We start from the raw sequence: 16,338 nt of genomic DNA, 5'->3' as shown, positions 1-16,338 counted from the left end.
CCAGCATCACTACCACCACCATCATTACCATCCCGTACTCCACAACTACTAGACCAGCATCACTACCACCACCATCATTACCATCCCGTACTCCACAACTACTAGACCAGCATCACCACCTCCACCATCATTACCATCCCGTACTCCACAACTACTAGACCAGCATCACCACCTCCACCATCATTACCATCCCGTACTCCACAACTACTAGACCAGCATCACCACCACCACCATCATTACCATCCCGTACTCCACAACTACTAGACCAGCATCACTACCACCACCATCATTACCATCCCGTACTCCACAACCACTAGACCAGCATCACCACCACCACCATCATTACCATCCCGTACTCCACAACTACTAGACCAGCATCACCACCACCACCATCATTACCATCCCGTACTCCACAACTACTAGACCAGCATCACTACCACCACCATCATTACCATCCCGTACTCCACAACTACTAGACCAGCATCACCACCTCCACCATCATTACCATCCCGTACTCCACAACTACTAGACCAGCATCACTACCACCACCATCATTACCATCCCGTACTCCACAACTACTAGACCAGCATCACCACCTCCACCATCATTACCATCCCGTACTCCAAAACTACTAGACCAGCATCACCACCTCCACCATCATTACCATCCCGTACTCCACAACTACTAGACCAGCATCACTACCACCACCATCATTACCATCCCGTACTCCACAACTACTAGACCAGCATCACCACCTCCACCATCATTACCATCCCGTACTCCACAACTACTAGACCAGCATCACTACCACCACCATCATTACCATCCCGTACTCCACAACTACTAGACCAGCATCACCACCTCCACCATCATTACCATCCCGTACTCCACAACTACTAGACCAGCATCACCACCTCCACCATCATTACCATCCCGTACTCCACAACTACTAGACCAGCATCACCACCTCCACCATCATTACCATCCCGTACTCCACAACTACTAGACCAGCATCACCACCTCCACCATCATTACCATCCCGTACTCCACAACCACTAGACCAGCATCACTACCACCACCATCATTACCATCCCGTACTCCACAACTACTAGACCAGCATCACTACCACCACCATCATTACCATCCCGTACTCCACAACTACTAGACCAGCATCACTACCACCACCATCATTACCATCCCGTACTCCACAACTACTAGACCAGCATCACCACCACCACCATCATTACCATCCCGTACTCCACAACTACTAGACCAGCATCACCACCACCACCATCATTACCATCCAGTACTCCACAACTACTAGACCAGCATCACCACCACCACCATCATTACCATCCCGTACTCCACAACTACTAGACCAGCATCACCACCACCACCATCATTACCATCCCGTACTCCACAACTACTAGACCAGCATCACTACCACCACCATCATTACCATCCCGTACTCCACAACTACTAGACCAGCATCACCACCTCCACCATCATTACCATCCCGTACTCCACAACTACTAGACCAGCATCACTACCTCCACCATCATTACCATCCCGTACTCCACAACTACTAGACCAGCATCACCACCTCCACCATCATTTCCATCCCGTACTCCACAACTACTAGACCAGCATCACTACCTCCACCATCATTACCATCCCGTACTCCACAACTACTAGACCAGCATCACCACCTCCACCATCATTACCATCCCGTACTCCACAACTACTAGACCAGCATCACCACCACCACCATCATTACCATCCCGTACTCCACAACTACTAGACCAGCATCACCACCTCCACCATCATTACCATCCCGTACTCCACAACTACTAGACCAGCATCACCACCTCCACCATCATTACCATCCCGTACTCCACAACTACTAGACCAGCATCACTACCTCCACCATCATTACCATCCCGTACTCCACAACTACTAGACCAGCATCACCACCTCCACCATCATTACCATCCCGTACTCCACAACTACTAGACCAGCATCACCACCTCCACCATCATTACCATCCCGTACTCCACAACTACTAGACCAGCATCACCACCACCACCATCATTACCATCCCGTACTCCACAACTACTAGACCAGCATCACCACCACCACCATCATTACCATCCCGTACTCCACAACTACTAGACCAGCATCACTACCACCACCATCATTACCATCCCGTACTCCACAACTACTAGACCAGCATCACCACCTCCACCATCATTACCATCCCGTACTCCACAACTACTAGACCAGCATCACCACCACCACCATCATTACCATCCCGTACTCCACAACTACTAGACCAGCATCACTACCACCACCATCATTACCATCCCGTACTCCACAACCACTAGACCAGCATCACCACCACCACCATCATTACCATCCCGTACTCCACAACTACTAGACCAGCATCACCACCACCACCATCATTACCATCCAGTACTCCACAACTACTAGACCAGCATCACCACCACCACCATCATTACCATCCCGTACTCCACAACTACTAGACCAGCATCACCACCACCACCATCATTACCATCCCGTACTCCACAACTACTAGACCAGCATCACCACCACCACCATCATTACCATCCAGTACTCCACAACTACTAGACCAGCATCACCACCACCACCATCATTACCATCCCGTACTCCACAACTACTAGACCAGCATCACCACCACCACCATCATTACCATCCCGTACTCCACAACTACTAGACCAGCATCACCACCACCACCATCATTACCATCCAGTACTCCACAACTACTAGACCAGCATCACCACCTCCACCATCATTAACAAAACTTTCTACACTTATTCACCCCTACTAGCCATAACAGCTAACAACCCTCCCCCCCCCGTACAACCACCTACCAACCCCCCCTTCCACTATTACACCCCAGTATCTTCAACTAATTACCAGCTTCCTTGTGATCTCTAATATAAGACTGAGGATGAGCAAGGGGCTAATGAGCACTGGTAATGATGCTCTTGCCCTCTACTCTCTCTTCTCCATAGGTCCTCCTCCCTCCTTTATGGTCCCTCTTCCCTTCTTTATGGTCCCTCCCTTTCTATATATTCCACCCCTTTCTTTATGGTCCCTCCTCCCTTCTTCATGGTCCCTCCCCTTCTTTATGGTCAGTTTTCCCTTCTTTATGATCACTCCCTTCTTTATGGTCTCTCTCCCTTCTTTATTTTCCCTCCCCTTCTTTATGGTCCCTCCTCCCTTCTTTATGGTCCCTCCTCCCTTCTTTAGGGTCCTTCTTATCTACTTTATGATTCATTCTCCCTTCATGGTCGTTCGTCCCTTCTTCATAGTCCTTTCTCTCATTTTTATGATTTATTCTCCCTTATCTACGGTTATGTTTCCCTTGTCTAGGGTTCCTTCTCCCTTGCTTAGGGTCTCTCCTCCTTGCTTAGGGCTCGTCCTCCCTGTTTAAGGTTCTTTGTCCCTTGTTTAGGGTTCCTTTTCCATGTTTAGTACTTCTTCTTGTTTATGGTTCATCCCTCTTGTTTAGGGGCCATCCTTCTTGTTTAGGGGCCATCCTTCTTGTTTATGGTTCATCCTTCTTGTTTAGGGGCCATCCTTTTTGTTTAGGGGCCATCCTTCTTGTTTAGGGTTCATCCTTCTTGTTTAGGGTTCATTCCTCTTGTTTAGGGTTCATTCTTCTTGTTTAGGGTTCATCCTTCTTGTTTAGGGATCATCCTTCTTGTTTAGGGGTAATCCTTCTTGCTTAGGGGTCATCCTTCTTGTTTAGGGGTCATCCTTCTTTTTTAGGGGTCATCCTTCTTGTTTAGGGTTCATCCTTCTTGTTTAGGGATCATCCTTCTTGTTTAGGGGTAATCCTTCTTGCTTAGGGGTCATCCTTCTTGTTTAGGGTTCATCCTTCTTTTTTAGGGTTCATCCTTCTTGTTTAGGGGTCATCCTTCTTGTTTAGAGTTCATCCTTCTTGTTTATGGTTCATCCTTCTTGTTTAGAGTTCATCCTTCTTGTTTAGAGTTCATCCTTCTTGTTTAGAGTTCATCCTTCTTGTTTATGGTTCATCCTTCTTGTTTAGGGTTCATCCTTCTTGTTTAGAGTTCATCCTTCTTGTTTATGGTTCATCCTTCTTGTTTAGAGTTCATCCTTCTTGTTTAGAGTTCATCCTTCTTGTTTATGGTTCATCCTTCTTGTTTATGGTTCATCCTTCTTGTTTAGGGTTCATCCTTCTTGTTTATGGTTCATCCTTCTTGTTTATGGTTCATCCTTCTTGTTTAGGGTTCATCCTTCTTGTTTATGGTTCATCCTTCTTGTTTATGGTTCATCCTTCTTGTTCAGGGTTCATCCTTCTTGTTTATGGTTCATCCTTCTTGTTTATGGTTCATTCTTCTTGTTTAGGGTTCATCCTTCTTGTTCAGGGTTCATCCTTCTTGTTTAGGGTTCATCTTCCATTCTTCACGGTAAATACTCTTACTTCTTCCTCCCTTCTTCTTCTCTCTCTCTCTTCCTTTTTCATTCCTTCTTTCTTCCTCCATTCCTCACACTGTCTTCCTCTCTTCTCCATGTCCCATCATGTCCTTTTTCCTCCTTTCTTCATGCCCCTTTCCTCCATTTCATAACACCCTTCTTTGCACCCTCATAATGCCCTTCCTTGTCCCTTCATATTACCCTTCCTTTCCCTTTCATATTACCCTTCCTTTCCCCTTCATAATACCCTTCCTTTCCCCTTCATACTACCCTTCCTTGCCCCTTCATAATACCCTTCCTTTCCTCTTCATATTACCCTTCCTTGCCCCTTCATAATACCCTTTTTTGCCCCTTCATAATACCCTTCCTTGTCCCATCATAATACCCTTCCTTTCCTTTTCATATTACCCTTCCTTGCCCCTTAATAATACCCTTCCTTATCCCTTCATAATACCCTTCCTTGCCCTTTCATAATACCCTTCCTTTCCCCTTCATATTACCCTTCCTTGCCCCTTCATAATACCCTTTCTTATCCCTTCATAATACCCTTCCTTTCCCCTTCATATTACCCTTCCTTGCCCCTTCATAATAACCTTCCTTGCCCCTTCATAATACCCTTCCTTTCACCTTCATAATACCCTTCCTTGCCCCTTCATAATACCTTTCCTTGCCCCTTTATAATACCCTTTCTTGCACCTTCATAACGCCCCTCCGCCAGTAATGGCAGCCTCATCTGGCTACACCCAGGCGGTTTTTTATTGAATTCTGGACATGCAGTTTCCCGTCGTAAATACCCTTGCATACCCCCTCTTGTAGCGTCTGGGCACGTAAATGGGCAGACAGGCAGGCAGGATGGCAGGCTGGCAAGCAGGAAGGCTGGTTGGCATGCAGGAAGGCAGGCAGGCAGAGAGGCAGGTAGGCAGGCAGGCAGGCAGGCAGGCTGGCTGGCTGGCAGGCAGGCAGGCAGGCAGGCAGGCTGGCTGGCTGGCTGACTGGCTGGCTGGCTGGCTGAATGACAGGCAGGCAGGCTGGCTGGCTGGCTGGCATGCAGGCAGGCAGGAAGGCTGGCTGGCAGGCAGGCTGGTAGGCAGCTGGCAAGCTGGCTGGAAGGTACGCAGGCAAGCAAGCTGGCTGGCAGGCAGGCTGGCTGGTTGGCAGGCTGGCTGGTTGCCAGGCTGGCAGGCAGGCAGGCAGGCAGGCAGGCAGGCAGGCAGGCAGGCAGGCAGGCAGGCAGGAAGGCAGGCAGGCAGGCAGGCAGGCAGGCAGACAGGCAGGCAGGCAGGCAAGCAGGCAGGCTGGCAGGCAGGCTTCCTGGTTGGCAGGCTGGCATGCAGGCAGGCTGGCAGGCAGGCGGGCAGGCAGGCAAGCAGGCAGGCAGGAAGGCAGGCAGGCAGGCAGGCAGGCAAGCAAGCAGGCAGGCAGGCAGGCAGGCAGGCAGGCAGGCAGGCAGGCAGGCAGGCAGGCAGGCAGGCAGGCAGGCAGTAAGGCTGGCTGGCTGGCAGCAGACTGGCTGGCTGGCAGGCCGACAGGCAGGCAGGCTGGCAGGTAGGCAGGCTGGTTGGCAGGCTGAAAGGCATGCAGGCAGGCAGGCAGGCAGGCAGGCAGGCAGGCAGACAGGCAGGCAGGCAGGCAAGCAGGCAGGCAGGCAGGCAAGCAGGCAGGCAGGCAGGCAAGCAGGCAGGCAGGCAGGCAGGCAGGCAGGCAGGCAGGCAGGCAGGCAGGCAGGCAGGCAGGCAGGCAGTCTGGCAGGCAGGCAGGCAGCCTGGCAGGCATGAAGACAGGTGGGCAGACAGGAAGGCTGGCAGGAAGGCTGACAGGCAGCCAGGCAGGCAGGCAAGGTGTCTGGTTCGCAGGCAGGCATGCAGGCAGGCAGGCAGGCAGGCAGGCTGGCAGGCAGGCAGTCTGGCAGGCAGGCAGGCAGGCAGCCTGGAGGCATGAAGAAAAGTGGGCAGACAGGAAGGCAGGCAGTAAGGCTGGCAGGCAGGCAGGCAGGCAGCCTGGAGGCATGAAGAAAAGTGGGCAGACAGGAAGGCAGGCAGTAAGGCTGGCAGGCAGGCAGGGTGTCTGGTTCGCAGGCAGGCAGGCAGGCAGGCAGACAGGCAGGCAGGCAGGCAGGCAGGCAGGCAGGCAGGCAGGCAGGCAGGCAGGCAGGCAGGCAGGCAGGCAGACAGGCAGGCAGGCTGACAGGCAGGCAGGTGGGCAGGATGGCAGGTAAACACAACCACAAAAGGAAAAAAGAAAAGATTTATTTCGGTCAACTTAAATGCAAATCGTATATTTCTGAAAAAAAAAAAATCAAATCAAATGCTAAAAAGTTTATCAGTTACTTCAGAAATTTTAAATCTAAATCTAAAATCTAAATCTACTGGTTTCACAGTAGCAGGAAACTTTATCAGAATTCTTATTAAAAACGTCTTTTAAATATTGCTTTGGAACAACAACAATGATAATAGCTAATAAATATAACAGTAATAAAAATAATAACTGCGTTTATAAAATAATAATATCATTATTGAAATTATTATTATTATTATTATTATTATTATTATTATTATTATTATTATTGCTATTATTATTAAAACATTTCATTTAGATGAATTAGACTGGTAAGACGCGAAGCCATACTCATTTTATTACAAGACACAAGTAGATGGTACACATGTCTGTGTACTAAGATGGTCCTGGAACCTACATGTCTGTGTACTAAGATGGCCCTGGAACCTACATGTCTGTGTACTAAGATGGCCATGGAACCTGCATGTCTGTGTACTAAGATGGTCCTGGAACTTACATATCTGTGTACTAAAATGGTCCTGGACCTACATGTCTGTGTATTAAGATGGTCCTGGAAACTGATAATCAGTGTACTAAGATGGTCTTGGAACTTACATATCTGTGTACTAAAATGGTCCTGAAACCTACATGTCTGTGTACTAAGATGGTCCTGGAACTTACATATCTGTGTACTAAAATGGTCCTGGAACCTACATGTCTGTGTACTAAGATAGTACAGGAACCTGATAGTTTGTGTACTAAGATGGTCCTGTAACCTGATAGTCTGTGTACTAACACGGTCTTTTTACCTACATGTCTACGTACTAAGATGATCTTTTAACTCACATGTCTGTGTACCAAGATGGTCATGGAACCTACATGTCTGTGTTCTAGGATGGTCCTGGAACCTGATAGTCTGTGTTCTAAGATGGTGCTGGAACCTACATATCTGTGTACTAATATGATCCTGGAACTTACATGTCTGTGTTCTAAGATGGTCCTGCAACCTACATGTCTGTGTACTAAAATGGTCCAGGAATCTACATGTCTGAGTACTAAGATGGTCCTGGAACTTACATGTCTGTGTACTAAGATGGACCTCGAACCTACATGTCTGTGTACTAAGATGGTCCAGGAACCTGACAGACTGTGTACTAAGATGGTCTTAAAGCCTACATGTCTGTGTACTAAGATGGTCCTGGAACCTACATGTTTGTGTATTAAGATGGTCCTGGAACCTACATGTCTGTGTAATAAGATGGTCCTGGAACCTGATAATCTGTGTACTAACATGGTCTTGGAACATACATGCCTGAGTACTAAGATGGCCCAGGAACCTGATAGTCTGTGTACTAAGATGGTTCTGGAACCTGCTAGTCTGTGTACTAAGATGGTCTTTTAACCTTCATGTCTGTGTACTAAGATGGTCCTGGAACCTACATGTCTGTGTACTAATATGATCCTGGAACTTACATGTCTGTGTTCTAAGATGGTCCTGGAACCTATATGTCTGTGCACTAAAATGGTCCAGGAATCTACATGTCTGTGTACTAAGATGGTCCTGGAACTTACATGTCTTTGTACTAAGATGGTCCTCGAACCTACATGTCTGTGTACTAAGAAGGTCCTGGAACCTACATGTCTGTGTATTAAGATGGTCCTGGAACCTACGTGTCTGTGTAACAAGATAGCCGTGGAACCTACATGTCTGTGTACTAAGATGGTCCTGGAACCTGATAATCTGTGTACTTAGAATGGTCTTGGAACCCACATGTCTGTGTACTAGGATGGTCCAGGAACCTGATAGTCTGTGTGCAAAGATGGTCCTGGAAACTGATAGTCTGTGTACTAAGATGGTCTTTTAACATACATGTCTGTGTACTAAAATTGTCCTGAAACCTATATGTCTGTGTTCAAAGATGGTCCTGGAACCTGATAATCTGTGTTCTAAGATGGTGCTGGAACCTACATGTCTGTGTACTAATATGATCCAGGAACTTACATGTCTGTGTACTAAGATGGTCCAGAAACCTGATAGTCTGTTTACTAAGTTGGTCCTGGAACCTACATGTCTGTGTGCTAAGATGGTCCAGGAACCTGATAGTCTGTGTACTAAGATGGTCCTGGAACCTACATGTCTGTGAACTAAGATGGTCCAGGAACCGGATAGTATGTGTACTAAGATGGTCCTGGAACCTACATGTATGTGTACTAAGATGGTCCAGGAACCTGATAGTCTGTGTACTAAGATGGTTATGGAACTTACATGTCTGTGTACTAAGATGGTCCAGGAACCTGACAGTCTGTGTTCTAAGATGATCCTAGAACCTACATGACCGTGTGCTAAGATGGTAAAGGAACCTGATAGTCTGTATACTAAGATGGTCCTGGAACCTACATGTCCGTGTACTAAAATGGTCCAGGAACCTACATGTCTGTGTACTAGGATGGTCCTGGAACCTACATGTCTGTGTACTAAGATGGTCCTGGAACCTGCATGTCTGTGTATTAAAATGGTCCTGGAACCTACATGTCTGCCTATTAAGATGGTCCTGGAACCTACATGTCTGTGTATTAAGATGGTCCTGGAACCTACATGTCTGTGTAATAAGATGGTCCTGGAACCTATATGTCTGTGTACTAAGATGGTCCTGGAACCTGATAATCTGCGTACTACGATGGTCTTGGAACCCACATGTCTGTGCACAAAGATTGACAAGGAACCTGATAGTCTGTGTACTAAGATGGTCCTGGAACCTAATAGTCTGTGTACTAAGATGGTCTTTTAACCTACATGTCTGTGTACTAAGATGGTCCTGGAACCTACATGTCTGTGTTCTAAGATGGTCCTGAAGCCTGATAGTCTGTGTACTAAGATGGTCCTGGAACCTAATAGTCTGTGTACTAAGATGGTCTTTTAACCTACATGTCTGTGTACTAAGATGGTCCTGGAACCTACATGTCTGTGTTCTAAGATGGTCCTGAAACCTGATAGTCTGTGTACTAAGATGGTCCTGGAACCTACATGTCTATTTACTAAGATGGTCCTGGAACTTGATAGTCTGGGTTCTAAGATGGTGCTGGAACCTACATGTCTGTGTACTAATATGATACTGGAACCTACATGTCTGTATTCTAAGATGGTCCTGGAATCTACATGTCTGTGTACTAACATGGTCCAGGAACCTGATAGTCTGTGTACTAAGATGGTCCTGGAACCTACATATCTGTGTACTAAGATGGTCCAGGAACCTGATAGTCTGTGTACTAAGATGGTCCTGGAACCTACATGTCTGTGTACTAAGATTGACAAGGAACCTGATAGTCTGTGTACTAAGATGGTTTTTTAACCTACATGTCTGTGTACTAAGATGGTCCTGGAATCTACATGTCTGTGTTCTAAGATGGTCCTAGAACCTGATAGTCTGTGTAGTAAGATGGTCCTGGAACCTACATGTCTATGTACTAAGATGGTCCTGGAACCTGATAGTCTGTGTTCTAAGATGGTGCTGGAACCTATATGTCTGTGTACTAATATGATATTGGAACTTAAATGTCTGTGTTCTAAGATGGTCCTGGAACCTACATATCTGTGTACTAAGATGGTCCAGGAACCTGATAGTCTGTGTACTAAGATGGTCCTGGAACCTACATGTCCGTGTACTACGATGGTCCAGGAACCTGATAGTCTGTGTTCTAAGATGGTCCTGGAACCTACATGACCATGTACTAAGATTGTAAAGGAACCTGATAGTCTGTGTACTAAGATGGTCCTGGAACCTGATAGTCTGTGTACTAATCTGGTCTTTTAACCTACATGTCTGTGTACTAAGATGGTCCTGGAACCTACATGTCTGTGCTCTAAGATGGTCCTAAAACCTATATGTCTGTGCTCTAGGATGGTCCTGGAACCTGATAGTCTGTGTACTAAGATAGTCCTGGAGCCTACATGTCTATGTACTAAGATGGTCCTGGAACCTGATAGTCTGCGTTCTAAGATGGTGCTGAAACCTACATGTCTGTGTACTAATATGATCCTGGAACTTACATGTCTGTGTTCTAAGATGGTCCTGGAACCTATATGTCTGTGTACTAAGATGGTCCAGGAACCTATAGTCTGTGTACTAAGATGGTCCTGGAACCTACATGTCTGTGTACTAAGATTGTCCAGGAACCTGATAGTCTGTTTACTAAGATGGTCCTGGAACCTACATGTCTGTGTACTAAGATGGTCCAAGAACCTGACAGTCTGTGTACTAAGATGGTCCTGGAACCTACATGTCTGTGTACTAAGATGGTCCTGGAACCTGATATTCTGCGTACTAAGATGGTCTTTTAACCTACATGTCTGTGTACTAAGATGGTCCTGGAACCTGATAGTCTGGGTTCTAAGATGGTTCTGGAACCTGTTAGTCTGTGTACTAAGATGGTCCTGGAACCTACATGTCTATGTACTAAGATGGTGCTGGAACCTGATAGTCTGCGTACTAAGATGGTCTTTTAACCTACATGTCTGTGTACTAATATGGTCCTGGAACCTGATAGTCTGGGTTCTAAGATGGTTCTGGAACCTGTTAGTCTGTGTACTAAGATGGTCCTGGAACCTACATGTCTATGTACCTAGATGGTCCTCGAACCTGATAATCGGTGTACTAAGATGGTCTTGGAACCCACATGTCTGTGTACTAAGATGGTCTTGGAACCCACATGTCTGTGTACTAAGATGGTCTTGGAACCTACATGTCTGTGTACTAAGATGGTCCTGGAACCTGATAGTCTGGGTTCTAAGATGGTTCTGGAATCTGTTAGTCTGTGTACTAAGATGGTCCTGGAACCTACATGTCTATGTACTAAGATGGTCCTGGAACCTGATAGTCTGTGCTCTAAGATGGTGCTGGAACCTACATGTCTGTGTACTAATATGATCCTGGAACTTACATGCCTGTGTTCTAAGATGGTCTTAGAACCTACATGTCTGTGTAATAAGATGGTCCTGGAACCTACATGTCTGTGTACTAAGATGGTCCTGGAACCTACATGTCTGTGTATTAAGATGGTCCTGGAACCTACATGTCTGTGTAATAAGATCGTCCAGGAACCTACATATCTCTGTACTAAGATGGTCCTGGAACCTGATAATCTGTGTACTTAGATGGTCTTTGAACCCACATGTCTGTGTTCTAAGATGGTCCAGGAACCTGATAGTCTGTGTACTAAGATGGTCCAGGAACCTGATAGTCTGTGTACTAAGATGGTCCAGGATCCTGATAGTCTGTGTACTAAGATGGTCCTGGAACCTACATGTCTGTATACTAAGATGGTCCAGGAACCTGATAGTCTGTGTACTAAGATGGTCCTGGAACCTACATGCCTGTGTACTAAGATGGTCCAGGAACCTGATAGTCTGTGTACTAAGATGGTCCTGGAACCTACATGTCTGTGTACTAAGATGGTCCAGGAACCTGATAGTCTGTGTACTAAGATAGTCCTGGAACCTACATTTCCGTGTACTAAAATGGTCCAGTAACCTACATGTCTGTGTACTAAGATGGTCCTGGAACCTACATGTCTGTGTATTAAAATGGTCCTGGAACTTACATGTCTGTGTATTAAGATGGTCCTGGAACCTACATGTCAGTGTACTAAAATGGTCCAGGAACCTGATAGTCTGTGTACTAAGATGGTCTTTTAACTTACATGTCTGTGTACTAAGATGGTCCTGGAACCTACAGGTCTGTGCTCTAAGATGGTCCTGGAACCTGATAGTCTGTGTACTAAGATGGTGCTGGAACCTACATGTTTGTGTACTAATATGATCCTGGAACTTACATGTCTGTGTTCTAAGATGTTCCTGGAACCTTCATGTCTGTGTACTAAGATGGTCCAGGAACCTGATAGTCTGTGTACTTAAATGGTCCTGGAACCTACATGTCTGTGTACTAAGATGGTCAAGGAACCTGATAGTCTGTGTACGAAGATGGTCCTGGAACCTACATATCTGTGTACTAAGATGCTCCAGGAACCTGATAGTCTCTGTACTAAGATGGTCCTGGAACGTACATGTCTCTGTACTAAAATGGTCCTGGAACCTACATGTCTATGTATTGAAATGGTCCTGGAACCTACATGTCTGAGTCTTAAGATGGTCCTTGAACCTACATGTCTGTGTATTAAGATGGCCCTGGAACCTACATGTCTGTGTAATAAGTTGGTCCTGGAACCTATATATCTGTGTACTAAGATGGCCCTGGAACCTGATAATCTGTGTACTAAGATGGTCTTGGAACCCACATATCTGTGTACTAAGATTGTCCAGGAACCTGATAATCTGTGTACTAAGATGGTCCTGGAACCTGATAGTCTGTGTTCTAAGATAATCTTTTAACCTACATGTCTGTGTACTAAGATGGTCCTGGAACCTGATAGACTGTGTACTAAGATGGTCCTGGAACCTACATATCTATGTACTAAGATGGTTCTGGAACCTGATTGTCTGTGTTCTAAGATGGTGCTGGAACCTGCATGTCTGTTTACTAATATGATCCTCTAACTTACATGTCTGTGTTCTAAGTTGGTCATGGAACCTACATGTCTGTGTACTAATATGGTCCAGGAACCTGATAGTCTGTGTACTAAGATGGTCCTGGAACCTACATGTCTGTGTACTAATATGGTCCAGGAACCTGATAGTCTGTGTACTAACATGGTCCTGGAACCTACATGTCTGTGTACTAAGATGGTCCTGGAACCTTCATGTCTGTGTATTAAAATTGTCCTGGAACCTACATGTCTGCGTATTAAGATGGTTCTGGTACCTACATGTCTGTGTATTAAGATGGTCCTGGTACCTACATATCTGTGTAATAAGATGATCCTGGAACCTGTATGTCTGTGTACTAAGATGGTCCTGGAACTTGATAATCTGTGTACTAAGATGGTCTTGGAACCCACATATCTGTGAACTAAGATTGTCCAGGAACCTGATAGTCTGTGTACTAAGATGGTCTTTTAACCTACATGTCTGTGTACCAAGATGGTCCTGGAACCTATCTGTCTGTGTTCTAAGATGGTCCTGGAACCTGATAGTCTGTGTACTAAGATGGTCCTGGAACCTACATGTCTATGTCCTAAGATGGTCCTGGAACCTGATAGTCTGTGTTCTAAGATGGTGCTGGAACCTGCATGTCTGTGTACTAATATGATCCTGGAACCTACATCTCTGTGTACTAATATGGTCCTGGAACCTACATGTCTGTGTACTAAGATGGTCCTGGAACCTACATGTCTATGTCCTAAGATGGTCCTGGAACCTGATAGTCTGTGTTCTAAGATGGTGCTGGAACCTGCATGTCTGTGTACTAATATGATCCTGGAACCTACATCTCTGTGTACTAATATGGTCCTGGAACCTACATATCTGTGTACTAAGATGGTCCTTGAACCTGATAGTCTGTGTACTAAGAAGGTCCTGGAACCTACATGTCTGTGTACTAAGATGGTCCAGGAACCTGATAGTCTGCGTACTAAGATGGTCCTGGAACCTACAATCTGTGTACTAAGATGGTCCAGGAACCTGATAATCTGTTTACTAAGATGGTCCTGGAACCTACATGTCCGTGTATTAAGATGGTCCAGGAACCTGATAGTCTGTGTTCTAAGATGGTCCTGGAACCTACATGACCATGTACTAAGATTGTAAAGGAACCTGATAGTCTGTGTACTAAGATGGTCCTGGAACCTACATGTCCGTGTACTAAAATGGTTCAGGAACCTGATAGTCTGTGTATTAAGATGGTCCTGGAACCTGATAGTCTGTGTACTAAGATGGTCTTTTAACCTACATGTCTGTGTACTAAGATGATCCTGGAACCTACATTTCTGTACTCTAAGATGGTCCTGGAACCTGATAGTCTGTGTACTAAGATAGTCCTGGAACCTACATGTCTATGTACTAAGATGGTCCTGGAACCTGATAGTCTGTGTTCTAAGATGGTGCTGGAACCTACATGTCTGTATACTAATATGAGCCTGGAACTTACATGTCTGTGTTCTAAGATGGTCCTGGAACCTACATGTCTGTGAACTAAGATGGTCCAGGAACCTGATAGTCTGTGTACTAAGATGGTCCTGGAACCTACAATCTGTGTTCTAAGATGGTCCAGGAACCTGATAGTCTGTGTACTAAGATGGTCTTGGAACCTACATGTCCGTGTACTAAGATGGTCCAGGAAACTGATAGTCTGTGTACGAAGATGGTCCTGGAGCCTTCATGTCCGTGTACTAAGATGGTCCAGTAACCTGATAGTCTGTGCACTAAGATGGTCCTGGAACCTACATGACCATGTACTAAGATGGTAAAGGAACCTGATAGTCTGTGTACTAAGATGGTCTTGGAACCTTCATGTCAGTGTACTAAAATGGTCCAGGAACCTGATAGTCTGTGTTCTAAGATGGTCCTGGAACCTGATAGTCTATATACACACCGAGATATGTATTTCCCTTCAGTGTTCATATGCTGAGAGTTTCATCACTATTTTACGGACTGAAAGATTCTTGTTTGTTGGTGACAAGTTTACATGTGTAGTTTTAATTACCCAAGTGCAGTCGGCAGGCATTAAACCCAGTTTACCAATAGACCAACTGATTTAAATGATCCCGATCATAGAATAGTTCTCAGGCGTGCTGCTGACCATAGTTAAGAAAAGATAAACGTTGCAAAACAACGTTTAGCTCTGTGATTTGATGACGCTCAAAAGAGAGTGAAACGTTGCTCCATTGTAAACTTCGTCTGCAGTGTGTGTCTTTCAGTTTTTTTTCTCATACGAGTTTTAGTCTGAGAAAAAGATCGGGATCTCTCTCTTTCTGTCAGTCACTGGTGCAACATAGTTTACAACGTTGAAGTTAAGATGATGGATGCTGCGTCATCACCACCAACATCAGAGTTGGATGCTGCATCATCATCACCAACAACAGAGTTGAGTGCTGCGTCATCACTACCATCAGAGTTGGATGCTGCGTCATCATCACCAACGTCAGAGTTGGATGCTACGTCATCACCACCAACATCAGAGTTGGATGCTGCGTCATCATCACCAACAACAGAGTTGGGTGCTGCGTCATCACCACCATCAGAGTTGGATGCTGCGTCATCACCACCAACATCAGAGTTGGATGCTGCGTCATCACCAACATCAGAGTTGGATGCTGCATCATCATCACCAACATCAGAGTTGGATGCTGCATCATCACCACCATCATCAAAGTTGGATGCTGCGTCATCACCACAAACATCAGAGTTGGATGCTGTGTCATCACCAACATCAGAGTTGGATGCTGCATCATCATCACCAACATCAGAGTTGGATGCTGCATCATCATCACCAACATCAGAGTTGGATGCTGCATCATCATCACCAACATCAGAGTTGGATGCTGCATCATCACCACCATCATCAAAGTTGGATGCTGCATCATCACCACCAACATCAGAGTTGGATGCTGCGTCATCATCACCAACATCAGAGTTGGATGCTGCATCATCACCACCATCATCAAAGTTGGATGCTGCATCATCATCAC

At 45.9% G+C, this 16,338-nt stretch overlaps 1 long non-coding RNA gene across 1 annotated transcript in view; it reads left to right on the top strand.

Annotated features, from left to right (window-relative positions):
* Positions 1–16,338, top strand: part of LOC138851849 (uncharacterized) — a 573,206-nt gene that overhangs the window by 222,310 nt on the left and 334,558 nt on the right. The gene's annotated exons all lie outside the window — the stretch shown is intronic.

Source organism: Cherax quadricarinatus, chromosome 6 (genome assembly GCF_038502225.1).
Source record: "Cherax quadricarinatus isolate ZL_2023a chromosome 6, ASM3850222v1, whole genome shotgun sequence".
Taxonomy (NCBI): Eukaryota; Metazoa; Arthropoda; class Malacostraca; order Decapoda; family Parastacidae; genus Cherax; species Cherax quadricarinatus.
The sequence above is the reverse complement of the archived record's forward strand: the minus strand, read 5'-3'. Positions and strand labels throughout refer to the sequence as shown.